Below are 19,124 nucleotides of genomic sequence, written 5' to 3'. Positions count from 1 at the left end.
TGATGAAAGGAGCCAGAGAGCTCCCCGCAGGGGGCCTGAGGGCTGATGAAAGGAGCCAGAGAGCTCCCCGCAGGGGGCCTGAGGGCTGCTGAAAGGAGCCAGAGAGCTCCCCGCAGGAGGCCTGAGGGCTGCTGAAAGGAGCCAGAGAGCTCCCCGCAGGGGGCCTGAGGGCTGCTGAAAGGAGCCAGAGAGCTCCCCGCAGGAGGCCTGAGGGCTGCTGAAAGGAGTCAGAGAGCTCCCCGCAGGGGGCCTGAGGGCTGCTGAAAGGAGTCAGAGAGCTCCCCGCAGGGGGCCTGAGGGCTGCTGAACGGAGCTAGAGAGCTCCCCGTGGGGGGCCTGAGGGCTGATGAAAGGAGCCAGAGAGCTCCACGCAGGGGGACTGAGGGCTGATGAAAGGAGCCAGAGAGCTCCCCGCAGGGGGTCTGAGGGCTGCTGAAAGGTGCCAGAGAGCTCCCTGCAGGGGGCCTGATGGCTGCTGAAAGGAGCCAGAGAGCTCCCCACAGGGGGCCTGAGGGCTGCTAAAAGGAGCTAGAGAGCTCCCCGCAGGAGGCCTGAGGGCTGCTGAAAGGAGCCAGAGAGCTCCCCGCAGGGGGCCTGAGGGCTGCTGAAAGGAGTCAGAGAGCTCCCCGCAGGGGGCCTGAGGGCTGCTGAAAGGTGCCAGAGGGCTCCACGCAGGGGGACTGAGGGCTGATGAAAGGAGCGAGAGAGCTCCACGCAGGGGGACTGAGGGCTGATGAAAGGAGCCAGAGAGCTCCCCGCAGGGGGCCTGAGGGCTGCTGAAAGGAGCCAGAGAGCTCCCGCAGGGGGCCTGAGGGATGATGAAAGGAGCCAGAGAGCTCCACGCAGGGGGACTGAGGGCTGATGAAAGGAGCCAGAGAGCTCCCCGCAGGGGGCCTGAGGGCTGCTGAAAGGAGCCAGAGAGCTCCCCACAGAGGGCCTGAGGGCTGCTGAAAGGTGCCAGAGAGCTCCCCGCAGGGGGCCTGAGGGCTGCTGAAAGGAGCCAGAGAGCTCCCCGCAGGGGGTCTGAGGGCTGCTGAAAGGAGCCAGAGAGCTCCCCGCAGGGGGTCTGAGGGCTGCTGAAAGGAGCCAGAGAGCTCCCTGCAGGGGGCCTGAGGGCTGATGAAAGGAGCCAGAGAGCTCCCCGCAGGGGGCCTGAGGGCTGATGAAAGGAGCCAGAGAGCTCCCCGCAGGGGGCCTGAGGGCTGCTGAAAGGAGCCAGAGAGCTCCCCGCAGGAGGCCTGAGGGCTGCTGAAAGGAGTCAGAGAGCTCCCCGCAGGGGGCCTGAGGGCTGCTGAACGGAGCTAGAGAGCTCCCCGTGGGGGGCCTGAGGGCTGATGAAAGGAGCCAGAGAGCTCCCCGCAGGAGGCCTGAGGGCTGCTGAACGGAGCTAGCGAGGTCCCCGCGGGGGGCCTGAGGGCTGCTGAAAGGAGCCAGAGAGCTCCCCGCAGGGGGCCTGAGGGCTGATGAAAGGAGCCAGAGAGCTCCCCGCAGGGGGCCTGAGGGCTGCTGAAAGGAGCCAGAGAGCTCCACGCAGGGGGCCTGAGGGCTGATGAAAGGAGCCAGAGAGCTCCCCGCAGGGGGCCTGAGGGCTGCTGAAAGGAGCCAGAGAGCTCCCCGCAGGGGGCCTGAGGGCTGCTGAAAGGAGTCAGAGAGCTCCCCGCAGGGGGCCTGAGGGCTGCTGAAAGGAGCCAGAGAGCTCCCGCAGGGGGCCTGAGGGATGATGAAAGGAGCCAGAGAGCTCCACGCAGGGGGACTGAGGGCTGATGAAAGGAGCCAGAGAGCTCCCCGCAGGGGGCCTGAGGGCTGCTGAAAGGTGCCAGAGAGCTCCCTGCAGGGGGCCTGATGGCTGCTGAAAGGAGCCAGAGAGCTCCCCACAGGGGGCCTGAGGGCTGCTAAAAGGAGCTAGAGAGCTCCCCGCAGGAGGCCTGAGGGCTGCTGAAAGGAGCCAGAGAGCTCCCCGCAGGGGGCCTGAGGGCTGCTGAAAGGAGTCAGAGAGCTCCCCGCAGGGGGCCTGAGGGCTGCTGAAAGGTGCCAGAGGGCTCCACGCAGGGGGACTGAGGGCTGATGAAAGGAGCGAGAGAGCTCCACGCAGGGGGACTGAGGGCTGATGAAAGGAGCCAGAGAGCTCCCCGCAGGGGGCCTGAGGGCTGCTGAAAGGAGCCAGAGAGCTCCCGCAGGGGGCCTGAGGGATGATGAAAGGAGCCAGAGAGCTCCACGCAGGGGGACTGAGGGCTGATGAAAGGAGCCAGAGAGCTCCCCGCAGGGGGCCTGAGGGCTGCTGAAAGGAGTCAGAGAGCTCCCCGCAGGGGGTCTGAGGGCTACTGAAAGGAGCCATAGAGATCCCCGCAGGGGGCCTGAGGGCTGCTGAAAGGAGCCAGAGAGCTCCCCGCAGGGGGCCTGAGGGCTGCTGAAAGGAGCCAGAGAGCTCCCCGCAGGGGGCCTGAGGGCTGCTGAAAGGAGCCAGAGAGCTCCCCACAGAGGGCCTGAGGGCTGCTGAAAGGTGCCAGAGAGCTCCCCGCAGGGGGCCTGAGGGCTGCTGAAAGGAGCCAGAGAGCTCCCCGCAGGGGGTCTGAGGGCTGCTGAAAGGAGCCAGAGAGCTCCCCGCAGGGGGCCTGAGGGCTGATGAAAGGAGCCAGAGAGCTCCCCGCAGGGGGCCTGAGGGCTGATGAAAGGAGCCAGAGAGCTCCCCGCAGGGGGCCTGAGGGCTGCTGAAAGGAGCCAGAGAGCTCCCCGCAGGAGGCCTGAGGGCTGCTGAAAGGAGCCAGAGAGCTCCCCGCAGGGGGCCTGAGGGCTGCTGAAAGGAGCCAGAGAGCTCCCCGCAGGAGGCCTGAGGGCTGCTGAAAGGAGTCAGAGAGCTCCCCGCAGGGGGCCTGAGGGCTGCTGAACGGAGCTAGAGAGCTCCCCGTGGGGGGCCTGAGGGCTGATGAAAGGAGCCAGAGAGCTCCACGCAGGGGGACTGAGGGCTGATGAAAGGAGCCAGAGAGCTCCCCGCAGGGGGTCTGAGGGCTGCTGAAAGGTGCCAGAGAGCTCCCTGCAGGGGGCCTGATGGCTGCTGAAAGGAGCCAGAGAGCTCCCCACAGGGGGCCTGAGGGCTGCTAAAAGGAGCTAGAGAGCCCCCCACAGGGGGCCTGAGGGCTGCTGAAAGGAGCCAGAGAGCTCCCCGCAGGGGGCCTGAGGGCTGCTGAAAGGAGTCAGAGAGCTCCCCGCAGGGGGCCTGAGGGCTGCTGAAAGGTGCCAGAGGGCTCCACGCAGGGGGACTGAGGGCTGATGAAAGGAGCGAGAGAGCTCCACGCAGGGGGACTGAGGGCTGATGAAAGGAGCCAGAGAGCTCCCCGCAGGGGGCCTGAGGGCTGCTGAAAGGAGCCAGAGAGCTCCCGCAGGGGGCCTGAGGGCTGCTGAAAGGAGCCAGAGAGCTCCCCGCAGGGGGACTGAGGGCTGATGAAAGGAGCCAGAGAGCTCCCCGCAGGGGGCCTGAGGGCTGCTGAAAGGAGTCAGAGAGCGCCCCGCAGGGGGTCTGAGGGCTACTGAAAGGAGCCAGAGAGCTCCCCGCAGGGGGCCTGAGGGCTGCTGAAAGGAGCCAGAGAGCTCCCCGCAGGGGGCCTGAGGGCTGCTGAAAGGAGCCAGAGAGCTCCCCGCAGGGGGCCTGAGGGCTGCTGAAAGGAGCCAGAGAGCTCCCCGCAGGGGGCCTGAGGGCTGAAAGGAGCCAGAGAGCTCCCCACAGAGGGCCTGAGGGCTGCTGAAAGGTGCCAGAGAGCTCCCCGCAGGGGGCCTGAGGGCTGATGAAAGGAGCCAGAGAGCTCCCCGCAGGGGGCCTGAGGGCTGATGAAAGGAGCCAGAGAGCTCCCCGCAGGGGGCCTGAGGGCTGCTGAAAGGAGCCAGAGAGCTCCCCGCAGGAGGCCTGAGGGCTGCTGAAAGGAGTCAGAGAGCTCCCCGCAGGGGGCCTGAGGGCTGCTGAACGGAGCTAGAGAGCTCCCCGTGGGGGGCCTGAGGGCTGATGAAAGGAGCCAGAGAGCTCCCCGCAGGAGGCCTGAGGGCTGCTGAACGGAGCTAGAGAGGTCCCCGTGGGGGGCCTGAGGGCTGCTGAAAGGAGCCAGAGAGCTCCCCGCAGGGGGCCTGAGGGCTGATGAAAGGAGCCAGAGAGCTCCCCGCAGGAGGCCTGAGGGCTGCTGAACGGAGCTAGAGAGCTCCCCGCAGGGGGCCTGAGGACTGATAAAAGGAGCCAGAGAGCCCCCCACAGGGGCCTGAGGGCTGATGAAAGGAGCCAGAGAGCTCCCCGCAGGGGCCTGAGGACTGATAAAAGGAGCCAGAGAGCCCCCCACAGGGGCCTGAGGGCTGATGAAAGGAGTCAGAGAGCTGCCCGCAGGGGCCTGAGGGCTGATGAAAGGAGTCAGAGAGCTCCCCGCAGGGGCCTGAGGGCTGATGAAAGGAGCCAGAGAGCTCCCCGCAGGGGGCCTGAGGGCTGATGAAAGGAGCCAGAGAGCTCCCCACAGGGGCCTGAGGGCTGATGAAAGGAGCTAGAGAGCCCCCCACAGGGGGCCTGAGGGCTGCTGAAAGGTGCCAGAGAGCTCCCCACAGGGAGTCTGAGGGCTGATGAAAGGGGCCAGAGAGCTCCCCACAGGGGGCCTGAGGGCTGATGAAAGGAGCCAGAGAGCTCCCCGCAGGGGGCCTGAGGGCTGATGAAAGGAGTCAGAGAGCTCCCTGCAGGGGGCCTGAGGGCTGATGAAAGGAGTCAGAGAGCTCCCCGCAGGGGGTCTGAGGGCTGATGAAAGGAGCCAGAGAGCTCCCCGCAGGGGGCCTGAGGGCTGAAAGGAGCCCGAGAGCTCCCCGCAGGGGGCCTGAGGGCTGCTGAAAGGAGCCAGAGAGCCCCCCACAGGGGCCTGAGGGCTGCTGAAAGGAGCTAGAGAGCTCCCCGCAGGGGGTCTGAGGGCTGATGAAAGGAGTCAGAGAGCCCCCCACAGGGGGCCTGAGGGCTGCTGAAAGGAGCTAGAGAGCTCCCCGCAGGGGGCCTGAGGGCTGATGAAAGGAGTCAGAGAGCTCCCTGCAGGGGGCCTGAGGGCCGATGAAAGGAGCCAGAGAGCTCCCCGCAGGGGGCCTGAGGGCTGCTGAGAGGAGCCAGAGAGCTCCCCGCAGGGGGTCTGAGGGCTGATGAAAGGAGCCAGAGAGCTCCCTGCAGGGGGCCTGAGGGCCGATGAAAGGAGCCAGAGAGCTCCCCGCAGGGGGCCTGAGGGCTGCTGAGAGGAGCCAGAGAGCTCCCCTCAGGGGGCCTGAGGGCTGATGAAAGGTGCCAGAGAGCTCCCCGCAGGGGGTCTGAGGGCTGCTGAAAGGAGTCAGAGAGCTCCCCGCAGGGGGCCTGAGGGCTGATGAAAGGTGCCAGAGAGCTCCCAATAGGGGGCCTGAGGGCTGATGAAAGGAGCCAGAGAGCTCCCCGCAGGGGGCCTGAGGGCTGATGAAAGGAGCCAGAGAGCTCCCCGCAGGGGGCCTGAGGGCTGCTGAAAGGAGCCAGAGAGCTCCCCGCAGGGGGCCTGAGGGCTGCTGAAAGGAGCCAGAGAGCTCCCCGCAGGGGCCTGAGGGCTGCTGAAAGGAGCCAGAGAGCTCCCCGCAGGGGGCCTGAGGGCTGATGAAAGGAGCCAGAGAGCTCCCGGCAGGGGGCCTGAGGGCTGATGAAAGGAGCCAGAGAGCTCCCTGCAGGGGGTCTGAGGGCTGCTGAAAGGAGCTAGAGAGCTCCCCGCAGGGGGCCTGAGGACTGATGAAAGGAGCCAGAGAGCTCCCCGCAGGGGGCCTGAGGGCTGATGAAAGGAGCCAGAGAGCTCCCCGCAGGGGGCCTGAGGGCTGCTGAAAGGAGCCAGAGAGCTCCCCCCTAGGGGGTCTGAGGGCTGATGAAAGGAGCCAGAGAGCTCCCCCAGGGGGGGCCTGCGGGCTGATGAAAGGAGCCAGAGAGCCCCCCACAGGGGGCCTGAGGGCTGCTGAAAGGAGCCAGAGAGCTCCCCACAGGGGGTCTGAGGGCTGATGAAAGGGGCCAGAGAGCTCCCCGCAGGGGGCCTGAGGGCTGCTGAAAGGAGCCAGAGAGCTCCCTGCAGGGGGCCTGAGGGCTGAAAGGAGCCAGAGAGCTCCCCGCAGGGGGTCTGAGGGATGCTGAAAGGAGCCAGAGAGCTCCCCACAGGGGGCCTGAGGGCTGCTGAAAGGAGCCAGAGAGCTCCCCGCAGGGGGCCTGAGAGCTGATGAAAGGAGCCAGAGAGCTCCCTGCAGGGGGCCTGAGGGCTGATGAAAGGAGCCAGAGAGCTCCCCACAGGGGGCCTGAGGGCTGCTGAACAGAGCTAGAGAGCTCCCCGCAGGGGGTCTGAGGGCTGCTGAAAGGAGCCAGAGAGCTCCCTGCAGGGGGCCTGAGGGCTGATGAAAGGAGCCAGAGAGCTCCCCGCAGGGGGTCTCAGGGCTGCTGAAAGGAGCCAGAGAGCTCCCGCAGGGGTCCTGAGGGCTGCTGAAAGGAGCCAGAGAGCTCCCTGCAGGGGGCCTGAGGGCTGATGAAAGGAGCCAGAGAGCTCCCCGCAGGGGGGGCCTGAGGGCTGCTGAAAGGAGCCAGAGAGCTCCCCGCAGGAGGCCTGAGGGCTGCTGAAAGGAGCCAGAGAGCTCCCCGCAGGAGGCCTGAGGGCTGCTGAAAGGAGCCAGAGAGCTCCCCGCAGGGGGCCTGAGGGCTGCTGAAAGGAGCCAGAGAGCTCCCCACAGGGGGTCTGAGGGCCGCTGAAAGGAGCCAGAGAGCTCCCCGCAGGGGGCCTGAGGGCTGCTGAAAGGAGCCAGAGAGCTCCCTGCAGGGGGCCTGAGGGCTGCTGAACGGAGCTAGAGAGCTCCCCGCAGGGGGTCTGAGGGCTGATGAAAGGGGCCAGAGAGCTCCCCGCAGGGGCCTGAGGGCTGCAGAAAGGAGCCAGAGAGCTCCCCGCAGGGGGTCTGAGGGCTACTGAAAGGAGCCAGAGAGCTCCCCGCAGGGGGTCTGAGGGCTGCTGAAAGGTGCCAGAGAGCTCCCCGCAGGGGGCCTGATGGCTGCTGAAAGGAGCTAGAGAGCTCCCCGCAGGGGGCCTGAGGACTGATGAAAGGAGCCAGAGAGCTCCCCGCAGGGGGCCTGAGGACTGATGAAAGGTGCCAGAGAGCTCCCCGCAGGGGGTCTGAGGGCTACTGAAAGGAGCCAGAGAGCTCCCCGCAGGGGGTCTGAGGGCTGCTGAAAGGAGCCAGAGAGCTCCCAGCAGGGGGTCTGAGGGCTGCTGAAAGGTGCCAGAGAGCTCCCCGCAGGGGGCCTGAGAGCTGCTGAAAGGAGCCAGAGAGCTCCCCGCAGGGGTCCTGAGGGCTGATGAAAGGAGCTAGAGAGCTCCCCACAGGGGGCCTGAGGGCTCCTGAAAGGAGCCAGAGAGCTCCCCACAGGGGGCCTGAGTGCTGCTGAAAGGTGTCAGAGGGCTCCCCGCAGGGGGCCTGAGGGCTGATGAAAGGAGCCAGAGAGCTCCCCGCAGGGGGTCTGAGGGCTGATGAAAGGAGTCAGAGAGCTCCCCGCAGGGGGCCTGAGGGCTGCTGAAAGGAGCCAGAGAGCTCCCCACAGGGGGCCTGAGGGCTGCTGAAAGGAGCCAGAGAGCTCCCCGCAGGGGGCCTGAGGGCTGCTGAAAGGAGTCAGAGAGCTCCCCACAGTGGGTCTGGGGGCTGATGAAAGGGGCCAGAGAGCTCCCCGCAGGGGGCCTGAGGGCTGCTGAAAGGAGCCAGAGAGCTCCCTGCAGGGGGCCTGAGGGCTGCTGAACGGAGCTAGAGAGCTCCCCGCAGGGGGTCTGAGGGCTGATGAAAGGAGCCAGAGAGCTCCCAGCAGGGGGCCTGAGGGCTGCTGAAAGGAGCCAGAGAGCTCCCCACAGGGGGCCTGAGGGCTGCTGAACGGAGCTAGAGAGCTCCCCGCAGGGGGTCTGAGGGCTGATGAAAGGAGCTAGAGAGCTCCCCGCAGGGGGCCTGAGGGCTGCTGAAAGGAGCCAGAGAGCTCCCCGCAGGGGTCCTGAGGGCTGATGAAAGGAGCCAGAGAGCTCCCCGCAGGAGGCCTGAGGGCTGCTGAAAGGAGCCAGAAAGCTCCCCACAGGGGGCCTGAGGGCTGATGAAAGGAGTCAGAGAGCCCCCCACAGGGGGCCTGAGGGCTGCTGAAAGGAGCCAGAGAGCTCCCCACAGGGGGCCTGAGGGCTGCTGAAAGGTGTCAGAGGGCTCCCCGCAGGGGGCCTGAGGGCTGCTGAAAGGAGCCAGAGAGCTCCCCGCAGTGGGCCTGAGGGCTGCTGAAAGGAGCCAGAGAGCTCCCCTCAGGGGGCCTGAGGGCTGATGAAAGGTGCCAGAGAGCTCCCCGCAGGGGGTCTGAGGGCTGCTGAAAGGTGCCAGAGAGCTCCCAATAGGGGGCCTGAGGGCTGATGAAAGGAGCCAGAGAGCTCCCCGCAGGGGGCCTGAGGGCTGATGAAAGGAGCCAGAGAGCTCCCCGCAGGGGGCCTGAGGGCTGCTGAAAGGAGCCAGAGAGCTCCCCGCAGGGGGCCTGAGTGCTGCTGAAAGGAGCCAGAGAGCTCCCCGCAGGGGCCTGAGGGCTGCTGAAAGGTGCCAGAGAGCTCCCCGCAGGGGGCCTGAGGGCTGATGAAAGGAGCCAGAGAGCTCCCCGCAGGGGGCCTGAGGGCTGATGAAAGGAGCCAGAGAGCTCCCTGCAGGGGGTCTGAGGGCTGCTGAAAGGAGCTAGAGAGCTCCCCGCAGGGGGCCTGAGGACTGATGAAAGGAGCCAGAGAGCTCCCCCAGGGGGGGCCTGAGGGCTGATGAAAGGAGCCAGAGAGCTCCCCGCAGGGGGCCTGAGGGCCACTGAAAGGAGCCAGAGAGCTCCCCGCAGGGGTCCTGAGGGCTGCTGAAAGGAGCCAGAGAGCTCCCCGCAGGGGGCCTGAGGGCTGCTGAAAGGAGCTAGAGAGCTCCCCGCAGGGGGCCTGAGGACTGATGAAAGGAGTCAGAGCTGATGAAAGGAGCCAGAGAGCTCCCCGCAGGGGGCCTGAGGGCTGCTGAAAGGAGCCAGAGAGCTCCCAGCAGGGGGCCTGAGGGCCGCTGAAAGGAGCCAGAGAGCTCCCCGCAGGGGGCCTGAGGGCTGCTGAAAGGAGCCAGAGAGCTCCCCACAGGGGTCTGAGGGCTGCTGAAAGGAGCCAGAGAGCTCCCCACAGGGGGTCTGAGGGCTGATGAAAGGGGCCAGAGAGCTCCCTGCAGGGGGCCTGAGGGCTGCTGAAAGGAGTGAGAGAGCTCCCCACAGGGGGTCTGAGGGCTGATGAAAGGAGCCAGAGAGCTCCCCACAGGGGGTCTGAGGGCTGATGAAAGGGGCCAGAGAGCTCCCCGCAGGGGGCCTGAGGGCTGCTGAAAGGAGCCAGAGAGCTCCCCGCAGGGGGCCTGAGGGCTGATGAAAGGAGCCAGAGAGCTCCCTGCAGGGGGCCTGAGGGCTGATGAAAGGAGCCAGAGAGCTCCCCGCAGGGGGTCTGAGGGCTGATGAAAGGGGCCAGAGAGCTCCCCGCAGGGGCCTGAGGGCTGCAGAAAGGAGCCAGAGAGCTCCCCGCAGGAGGCCTGAGGGCTGCTGAAAGGAGCCAGAGAGCTCCCCGCAGGGGGCCTGAGGGCTGCTGAAAGGTGCCAGAGAGCTCCCCGCAGGGGGCCTGAGGACTGATGAAAGGAGCCAGAGAGCTCCCCATAGGGGACTGAGGGCTGCTGAAAGGAGCCAGAGAGCTCCCCGCAGGGGGCCTGAGGGCTGATGAAAGGAGCCAGAGAGCTCCCCGCAGGGGGCCTGAGGGCTGCTGAAAGGAGTCAGAGAGCTCCCCGCAGGGGGCCTGAGGGCTGCTGAAAGGTGCCAGAGGGCTCCACGCAGGGGGCCTGAGGGCTGCTGAAAGGAGCCAGAGAGCTCCCCCCGGGGGGCCTGAGGGCTGCTGTAAGGGGTCAGAGAGCTCCCTGCAGGGGGCCTGAGGGCTGATGAAAGGAGCCAGAGAGCTCCCCGCAGGGGGTCTGAGGGCTGATGAAAGGGGCCAGAGAGCTCCCCGCAGGGGCCTGAGGGTTGAAAGGAGCCAGAGAGCTCCCCACAGGGGGCCTGAGGGCTGCTGAAAGGGGCCAGAGAGCTCCCTGCAGGGGGTCTGAGGGCTGATGAAAGGAGCCAGAGAGCTCCCAGCAGGGGGCCTGAGGGCCACTGAAAGGAGCCAGAGAGCTCCCCGCAGGGGTCCTGAGGGCTGCTGAAAGGAGCCAGAGAGCTCCCCGCAGGGGGCCTGAGGGCTGCTGAAAGGAGCTAGAGAGCTCCCCGCAGGGGGCCTGAGGACTGATGAAAGGAGTCAGAGCTGATGAAAGGAGCCAGAGAGCTCCCCGCAGGGGGCCTGAGGGCTGCTGAAAGGAGCCAGAGAGCTCCCAGCAGGGGGCCTGAGGGCCGCTGAAAGGAGCCAGAGAGCTCCCCGCAGGGGGCCTGAGGGCTGCTGAAAGGAGCCAGAGAGCTCCCCACAGGGGTCTGAGGGCTGCTGAAAGGAGCCAGAGAGCTCCCCACAGGGGGTCTGAGGGCTGATGAAAGGGGCCAGAGAGCTCCCTGCAGGGGGCCTGAGGGCTGCTGAAAGGAGTGAGAGAGCTCCCCACAGGGGGTCTGAGGGCTGATGAAAGGAGCCAGAGAGCTCCCCACAGGGGGTCTGAGGGCTGATGAAAGGGGCCAGAGAGCTCCCCGCAGGGGGCCTGAGGGCTGCTGAAAGGAGCCAGAGAGCTCCCCGCAGGGGGCCTGAGGGCTGATGAAAGGAGCCAGAGAGCTCCCTGCAGGGGGCCTGAGGGCTGATGAAAGGAGCCAGAGAGCTCCCCGCAGGGGGTCTGAGGGCTGATGAAAGGGGCCAGAGAGCTCCCCGCAGGGGCCTGAGGGCTGCAGAAAGGAGCCAGAGAGCTCCCCGCAGGAGGCCTGAGGGCTGCTGAAAGGAGCCAGAGAGCTCCCCGCAGGGGGCCTGAGGGCTGCTGAAAGGTGCCAGAGAGCTCCCCGCAGGGGGCCTGAGGACTGATGAAAGGAGCCAGAGAGCTCCCCATAGGGGACTGAGGGCTGCTGAAAGGAGCCAGAGAGCTCCCCGCAGGGGGCCTGAGGGCTGATGAAAGGAGCCAGAGAGCTCCCCGCAGGGGGCCTGAGGGCTGCTGAAAGGAGTCAGAGAGCTCCCCGCAGGGGGCCTGAGGGCTGCTGAAAGGTGCCAGAGGGCTCCACGCAGGGGGCCTGAGGGCTGCTGAAAGGAGCCAGAGAGCTCCCCCCGGGGGGCCTGAGGGCTGCTGTAAGGGGTCAGAGAGCTCCCTGCAGGGGGCCTGAGGGCTGATGAAAGGAGCCAGAGAGCTCCCCGCAGGGGGTCTGAGGGCTGATGAAAGGGGCCAGAGAGCTCCCCGCAGGGGCCTGAGGGTTGAAAGGAGCCAGAGAGCTCCCCACAGGGGGCCTGAGGGCTGCTGAAAGGGGCCAGAGAGCTCCCTGCAGGGGGTCTGAGGGCTGATGAAAGGAGCCAGAGAGCTCCCAGCAGGGGGCCTGAGGGCTGCTGAAAGGAGCCAGAGAGCTCCCCACAGGGGGCCTGAGGGCTGATGAAAGGAGTCAGAGAGCTCCCAGCAGGGGGACTGAGGGCTGCTGAAAGGAGCCAGAGAGCTCCCCGCAGGGGGCCTGAGGGCTGATGAAAGGAGCCAGAGAGCTCCCCGCAGGGGGCCTGAGGGCTGCTGAAAGGAGCCAGAGAGCTCCCCCAGGGGGGGCCTGAGGGCTGATGAAAGGAGCCAGAGATCTCCCCGCAGGGGGCCTGAGGGCCACTGAAAGGAGCCAGAGAGCTCCCCGCAGGGGGTCTGAGGGCTGCTGAAAGGAGCCAGAGAGCTCCCCGCAGGGGGCCTGAGGGCTGCTGAAAGGAGCCAGAGAGCTCCCCACAGGGGTCTGAGGGCTGCTGAAAGGAGCCAGAGAGCTCCCCACAGGGGGTCTGAGGGCTGATGAAAGGGGCCAGAGAGCTCCCTGCAGGGGGCCTGAGGGCTGCTGAAAGGAGTGAGAGAGCTCCCCACAGGGGGTCTGAGGGCTGATGAAAGGAGCCAGAGAGCTCCCCACAGGGGGTCTGAGGGCTGATGAAAGGGGCCAGAGAGCTCCCCGCAGGGGGCCTGAGGGCTGCTGAAAGGAGCCAGAGAGCTCCCCGCAGGGGGCCTGAGGGCTGATGTGAAGTACCGAAAATCGCCAACTGAAGTACCGAAAATTATATGATCCCCTCCCAACAATAATCATTACATTACCAAGTCCCTTACCATTCCCAATAAGCAGTCGGTCGGCAGTGTAGAAGGTTCAAGCGTTTATTATACAAACACAAACTCTGCCAGAGGAGCTCCTTGCGACCTGACCCAAAAGGTCCGCCAAGAAGACTGCTGGCACATTGTCAGCACATCACATATATACAATTGCGTTGGCACCGGCATGGCCTAACATGGAAAAATACAAATTGGTACAAGCTAGTACAGTAATAGGAAAGCCCATATAAGGCACACAAAGAGCTCCTGATTTCGCTCAAGCAGCAAGGTCAGACGGGTGACTCCCTTCTGTCTTCTCAGAGACAAACCACCCTGCACCCCTCCCGGAATGTGCTTATCGGCCCTTCCTCGGCTAACTACGACCTTGCCGAGGCTACCGAGCTGAAACAGCAGTTTCTGCAACAGTTGGTTTCTTTCCCAGGAGCAGGGCCTTTAGAGCTAAGAGAGAATAAGGCCTGTGCATGTACGATATTAAAGAAGGCCATAGTATGGTATTCATATAGCGTAACGTGGCATGAAGCTAAGTGAAAGTAAAATACCGTAAATGCTAATTATGCATGTCTACAGTGTGAGTTTAGAGACACCATGCTAATCCTAACATATCGATTATCAATACTACGTGATCAGGAATCGATTCTGGTACCTCAAACCCTCCTTTTAGCGTGGTGGCGCTAAATGATAACAGACATCTACTCCTCGAATATTTCTTCATCGATGACCATCATATCATGTACCTCTTTCTGCAGCATTTGGGCTTTTACAGCGATAGGGGATGGGACACACAGAGTAGTGATACGGGAAGCACAGTAAGAACAGCAGGCTGGACCACAGTGCATCAAGACACAGCACGTAAAAATGATGGCAGCAGCTCCTCCTAAAATTAACATTATCTTCCATCCCCATGTGGCCAGAAGTCCCCAAAACCAACCTGACAATGACCAAGACCCATTGTCAACATGCATTTCGGAGGCGATGCGATGCAGTTTCTGGATGGCTAGATGGACGGAGGGGGCGGAGTCAGGAATATATACACAACAAGAACTGCCGATGACGCGGCATGCCCCACCCCGATCAGCTAAGATAACGTCTAGAACCATTCGATTTTGAAGCGCTACAAGGCGAGTAGCCTGAATTTCCACCGTTAGGTTTGTTAAAATATCAGTAGTGATGTTAATGACGTTCTCCACTATTCTAGACAGTCTCCTAATTTCCCTACTATTGAAAATAGGCCCCCAAAAGGGTACTAGACCCTTGCTGAAATCCGTAAATTGCTGCAATGAAGTATCTGTCTGATCAACTTCAGTCATATCGAGCTGTCTACGTGCTCTGTGTAAGAGTGTACTACGGGAATGGCTCGAGGTTACCTCGGTGAAGCTTGCTATCGGTGTGCTTGTGATTGGAGCGGCTGGGTTCCCATGATACGACCGCATCGGGTATAACTGATGCGTTTTATGATAGTTGGAGGGAGCCACATAAACAGGGGGAAACAGAAAGGACAGATAACAGCGTCCCCCCCAGTTTCGTGGTAGCCAAGTGTATGCATGTTCCCCACACACGAAGTACACATTGTGGGGAGTAATCAAAGGAGGGCTAATACGTTTTCGCAGTCGATAGGTATAATTGCAGATGCTATTCCCCATTTGTACCTTACCTATCCCTTGCACACAAAATCCTGCAGAAACATTCAAAATAGGGATGGGGACAGTGCGGTCTCTGGTAACATTTCGTTCGATGAAAATCTGAAAGTATTGAGTGGCATTAAAGTCTTTAAAATCATACAGTTCATCTTGTAACCAAGTTTTGTTCATTACCGCTAAATACAGCTGTATACACCCTTGTGGGTCAATTATCACCTTATCCCCATGTCCTGTTCTATTATAAGCATAGTGCGTTCGAACATAATCAAGAATAATATTGTGCTCATTGACATCTAGATCCCTGAAATGCTCACTCCCATGCCGGTATATCGCCAGAAACAGTTTGTACCATGCTTCACAACTACCTAGATAAGACAGAGGGCGGGAGAGAAATAGATCATGATTGCGCACCACAGTAGGCAGGAGTCCACAAACCCAACAATCCGTGGCGTTAGTAACATTGTGCGTCTGATGCAACATTTCTATGAATACATTTTTAGCATATTTTTGGCGATGTCTTTCTTTGTGGGGCGCTAGGGTAAACAGGAAATGTTCGGGAGGTGCGGCAGTTGTGGGCAAAAACTTTTGTAATGGGTATTTATGTTCTAGGTATACAAACAGACTCATGAACACAGCTACTATAACAGTTATAGTTACAACAAAAGCTATTTTGACCTTCGTGGTCCATGTGGAAAACATTGGCTCATAAAAAGGTATGCGTCTAGGCGCAATAGGAAACTCTTCTTCTAGGATTACACGACCAAAAGGGTACATTGCTAGCTAAAAGTCCAGAAATAGGCCTAGCAGTCCGACCTGCCAGAGTGTTTCTTCGTTCCTGCGTCCGTCAGAGTCTCACAGGCAGACTCGTATCCCTTATTCCAAGGTAGAAGCCACATCCGTTTGAACAGAACCTTCTTTCTGAACAGAGCACAATGATTGAAAAGTTCCAGCTCTCAACGAGTTCAGTCCAGTGTCTTGCTCAGCGCTCAGACCGGTAGGCTAGCAAACCCTATCTTATGCAATGAAGTCCTTCCCTATCTCCTGACAATGTGGTCTGAGGCGCCGTGTGTCGGCCTTCTGGGCCGAAGATTGTATCGCTCACGACCCAACACTTCAGGGTCAGAAAAGAGCACACCCGGGGCTTTCCGTACTGGTGACGTTTGGTCGTCTGGGGTACTTGAAACAGAATTCAACGCTATTGCACGCTTACTTGCAACTTCAGTGGAGACCAAGTCGTCTGATCTCGCCGATCCTTCCTGTAGCCTCCGCTCAATCTCGCAGGCGTCAGAAAAGGGCACAAATGCGTCAGCTCTTTCAGTTTCCTGTGTTAGAATTTCCCCTGGACGTGACCGCTCACCAGGGAGTGGAAGTGGTAGCCGTTTCAGATGCGAAACATGTATCCAATGTTTTCGGCCATCCACTTTAACCGCCGTCCGGGTGGCCAACAAAATCTGCCGTGGCTCAGACCATCTGGGAGCCAAGCTGGTGTCTCGCTCAAACTTTTTGACCAGGACCCACTGGCCGGGCTGTAAACGATGACCGGGGCCCTCTGGCAGTGGCTGCAGTACAGAAGCTACCTGCTGATGAATAGAACGAAGGTCTTTAGTCAAAGCATACAGGTAATCAATCAACATAGGATATTCAATATCTGCAAAAGAACGAGGTCGAGGTACCCCCCACACGTTAGCAGGTCTCCCAAACAGTATCTCATATGGAGAGAGACCCGAACGTGAGTGCGGGGTGACACGTAAAGACATAAGGGCTAGAGGTAAAGTGTCAGGCCAGTTCAACCCCGTGCTCTCCTTTATTTTTGCCATTTTCAATTTTAGAATGCCATTGTACTTTTCCACGAGCCCTGCTGATTGGGGGTGTCGGGCAGCATGGAACTTTTGTTGTATGTGTAAGCCCTCGCAGATATGCCGCACAAGGGCCCCATGGAAATGTTGCCCGTTGTCCGACCAGATCAAGCGAGGCAATCCGAAGCGAGGCACAAACTCTTTCAGGAGAGCTTTTGCAGTTGCCAATGCTGTGTTCTCCTTAGTAGGGTATGCCTCAACCCATTTGCTAAATGCACAAACTACAACCAGTACATATTTGAGATTATTGACGCGGTCCATATGAATATAATCCATTTGGAGCACTTCAAAAGGCAATGCAGGTGGTGCGAAATTCCCGGCTAAAACAGTTTCTCCTTTTCCTGGATTATGCTGCAAGCAGACCATGCAATATTGGACCAAACGGACAGCCGTCCGTTGGATATTCGGATTATTCCAAACTGGATCTAAGATCCCACAGATACCCTTTGCTCCTATGTGTGCTGGTCCGTGTGCCATTGTTACCACAGCCTGTACTAATGCATTGGGCAGTAGCCATCTTTGTTTTTCAGTCAAGTCGATCCAACAATCATTTTCATCCAATCTCCCTATCTCCTGTTCCCATTTCTCTAGTTCCGCTGGGGTGGCTTCCTTCTGTAATATTCTCACACTTTCCATAGTATTATCAAATAATCCACAGTCTCCCCCCACCCATCTAGCAGAGGAATGAACGTACATGGGTGACATCAGCGACTGAGCTGTCTGCTTGGCCACCTGGTCTGCAAAAGCATTGCCTTCTCCCACCTCATCCACAATCGCTTTATGAGCACTGCATTTGATAATAGCCACTTTCTTGGGGAGTGTGAGAGCATCCAACAACCTCAAAACCAGCTGCCCATTCTGTATTCTCTGACCGTGTGAAGTAAGGAAACCCCTTTCTTTCCACAGCCGCCCAAAACTATGGGCTACGCCAAAGGCGTATTGGCTGTCCGTGTAAATGTTGACCTCTAGTCCCTCACTCAGCTCACAGGCTCGTAACAAGGCCATAAGTTCAGCGGCTTGGGCTGATCGGTGGGGTAGTCTGAGTGTTTCAACAACTGTTTTCAGAGTCGTGATCGCATATGCAGCTGTCGTTGTGCCATCTGTTAGTTTGAAACAGGAACCATCCACATATAGCTCCCCCTGGGATTGATCTAAGGGTGTGTCTGTGAGGTCAATTCTACCCTTGGTCTCTTCCTCTGTGCGATATATGCAATCATGTAAATTAGTGTCCTGTTCACTCGTATGGAGTGGTAACAATGTGGCTGGGTTCAATGTTGCACATCGAGTAATCGTAATATGTGGTGCAAATAAGGTCAGCTCATACCCAGTAAGGCGTGCACTCGTAAGATGCTGCGTTTTTGTTTTATTTAGCAAGGTGTCTACTGCATGCGGCACCATTACAGTCAAATTGGAATTTAAAACAAGTCCTTCTGACTGCCGGATGGCCACCGCTACTGCAGCCGTAGCCCTCAGACAGCTAGGAAGTGCTCTTGCAACATTATCCAATGTTGCTGACAAATAGGCGCACGGTCTTTGCTTACCTCCAAAGGCCTGCGTTAAAACAGATAATGAACAACCGTCGACCTCGTGTACATATAGTACAAAGGGTTTACGATAATCTGGAGTACCCAGAACAGGGGCAGAGCATAAAGCAGTTTTTAGAGAGTCAAAAGAGAGCTGACATTCATCCGTCCAGGGTAGGGGTTCATGCACATCTTTGGTAGTCAAATGCAACAAAGGTTTAGCCAGAAGTGAAAAATTAGGTATCCATTGGCGACAGTAAGATGTGATGCCAAGAAAAGCGCGGACTTCGCGCTGCGTGCAAGGTACAGACATGTTAGAAATGGTAGCAATACGTTCAGGTGTTAGTCGTCTACCCTCCTTCGATAAGAGATGACCTAAGTAGGTCACCTCCTTTCGACAATACTGAAATTTAGATAAGGATACCTTGTTCCCCTTGACAGCCAAATGGTGTAACAATTTAACCGTAGCTTTTTTACATCCATCCTCTGTGTCAGATGCAATGAGTAAGTCATCTACATATTGCAAGAGGACATTGCCATCCGGCAATTCTAAGTCATCCAACAGAGCCTTCAGAGCCTGGCTATATATGCTCGGACTTTCAGTGTAGCCTTGAGGAGCGCGACAGAAGCGGAAGCTGCGTCCGGATATTGAAAATCCGAAGATCTGTCTGCTATCAGGGTGGATAGGAATGCTGAAGAAAGCGTTTTTCAGGTCAATGACCGAAAAGTACTGTGCAGTCGGAGGAATCATGGTGAGAATGGTAGTGATATCGGTCACCACAGGATACTGTGGTACCACAATTTTGTTAACGGCTCGCAAATCAATCACAAAACGATAGGCAGCACCCATCTCCCCTTGGTCATGGTTCCTCTTCAAAATCGGGAGGATCGGGCTATTGCAAATATTGGCGTTTGTTTCTTCTACAACCCCTTTGTCAATCAATTCCTGGATGATGTGCAATAAAGCCCGTTCCCCCGCCGGTGCTATTTTGTACTGTGGGATGCGTGGTAGTTTAGCGCCTTGCTTCAACGTGATGTGAACTGGGGGTATGTCCAGTTCACCCACATCTGCGTCCCCTGTCGCCCAAAGGGAGGTTGGGACGCCATCGAACTCCGGTGGGAGTCGTTCATTTTTCGTAAAACATTGTTTAACAGGTGTTACAGAGGGACGTATAGTTAAATAGACCCCATCCGCAGAACAATGTATAGTAGCATTCAATCTTTTCAGCATATCCAATCCCAACAGATTCTCCCCACAATTCGATGTCAATAAGAAAGGAGTGTCCATAGTGGCTGGACCAATCGTAAAGGGGATAGGTTTAGAGATGGGGCTTATAACGGGGACTCCGGAAAAACCCACCGAAACATTGTTTTGCCCGGACAGAGCTGCCCCTGGAACCAATGATCGAGCAACGGAACTGTTCATTGCTCCTGTGTCAATTAGAAAATTTTCAGATGTCCCCAACACTTCCCCTCTGATGTAGGGTCCCCTCTGATTGACCGGAATTGACACATGGCCCCCCCTCTGTCCCTGGCTATCCTATGCTGGGGCATATTCATCATCATTCCCTTCGGTATAGTCACCATGGTAGTATTGTCTGCGTTGGGTGTTATCAAAATAATTCCTTTCTGACCTGTCTTGTTGAACGTCTCTGTGCTCGTCTCTATGCATATCACCTCGGTCGGGGCCCCCTCGTCCTCTACCTCGTCCGCGAACCGCTGTGTTCTGGGCGGCCAAGTATGGACACTGAGCCTTCCAGTGTCCCTCCTCTTTACAATAGGAACACTGGTTGATGCCGACTGACGGGGCTCCTCCTGAACCCCTTCCTGTCCCCGCCCCTCTT

Source organism: Lissotriton helveticus, chromosome 2_1 (genome assembly GCF_964261635.1).
Source record: "Lissotriton helveticus chromosome 2_1, aLisHel1.1, whole genome shotgun sequence".
NCBI lineage: Eukaryota > Metazoa > Chordata > Amphibia > Caudata > Salamandridae > Lissotriton > Lissotriton helveticus.
The sequence above is the reverse complement of the archived record's forward strand: the minus strand, read 5'-3'. Positions refer to the sequence as shown.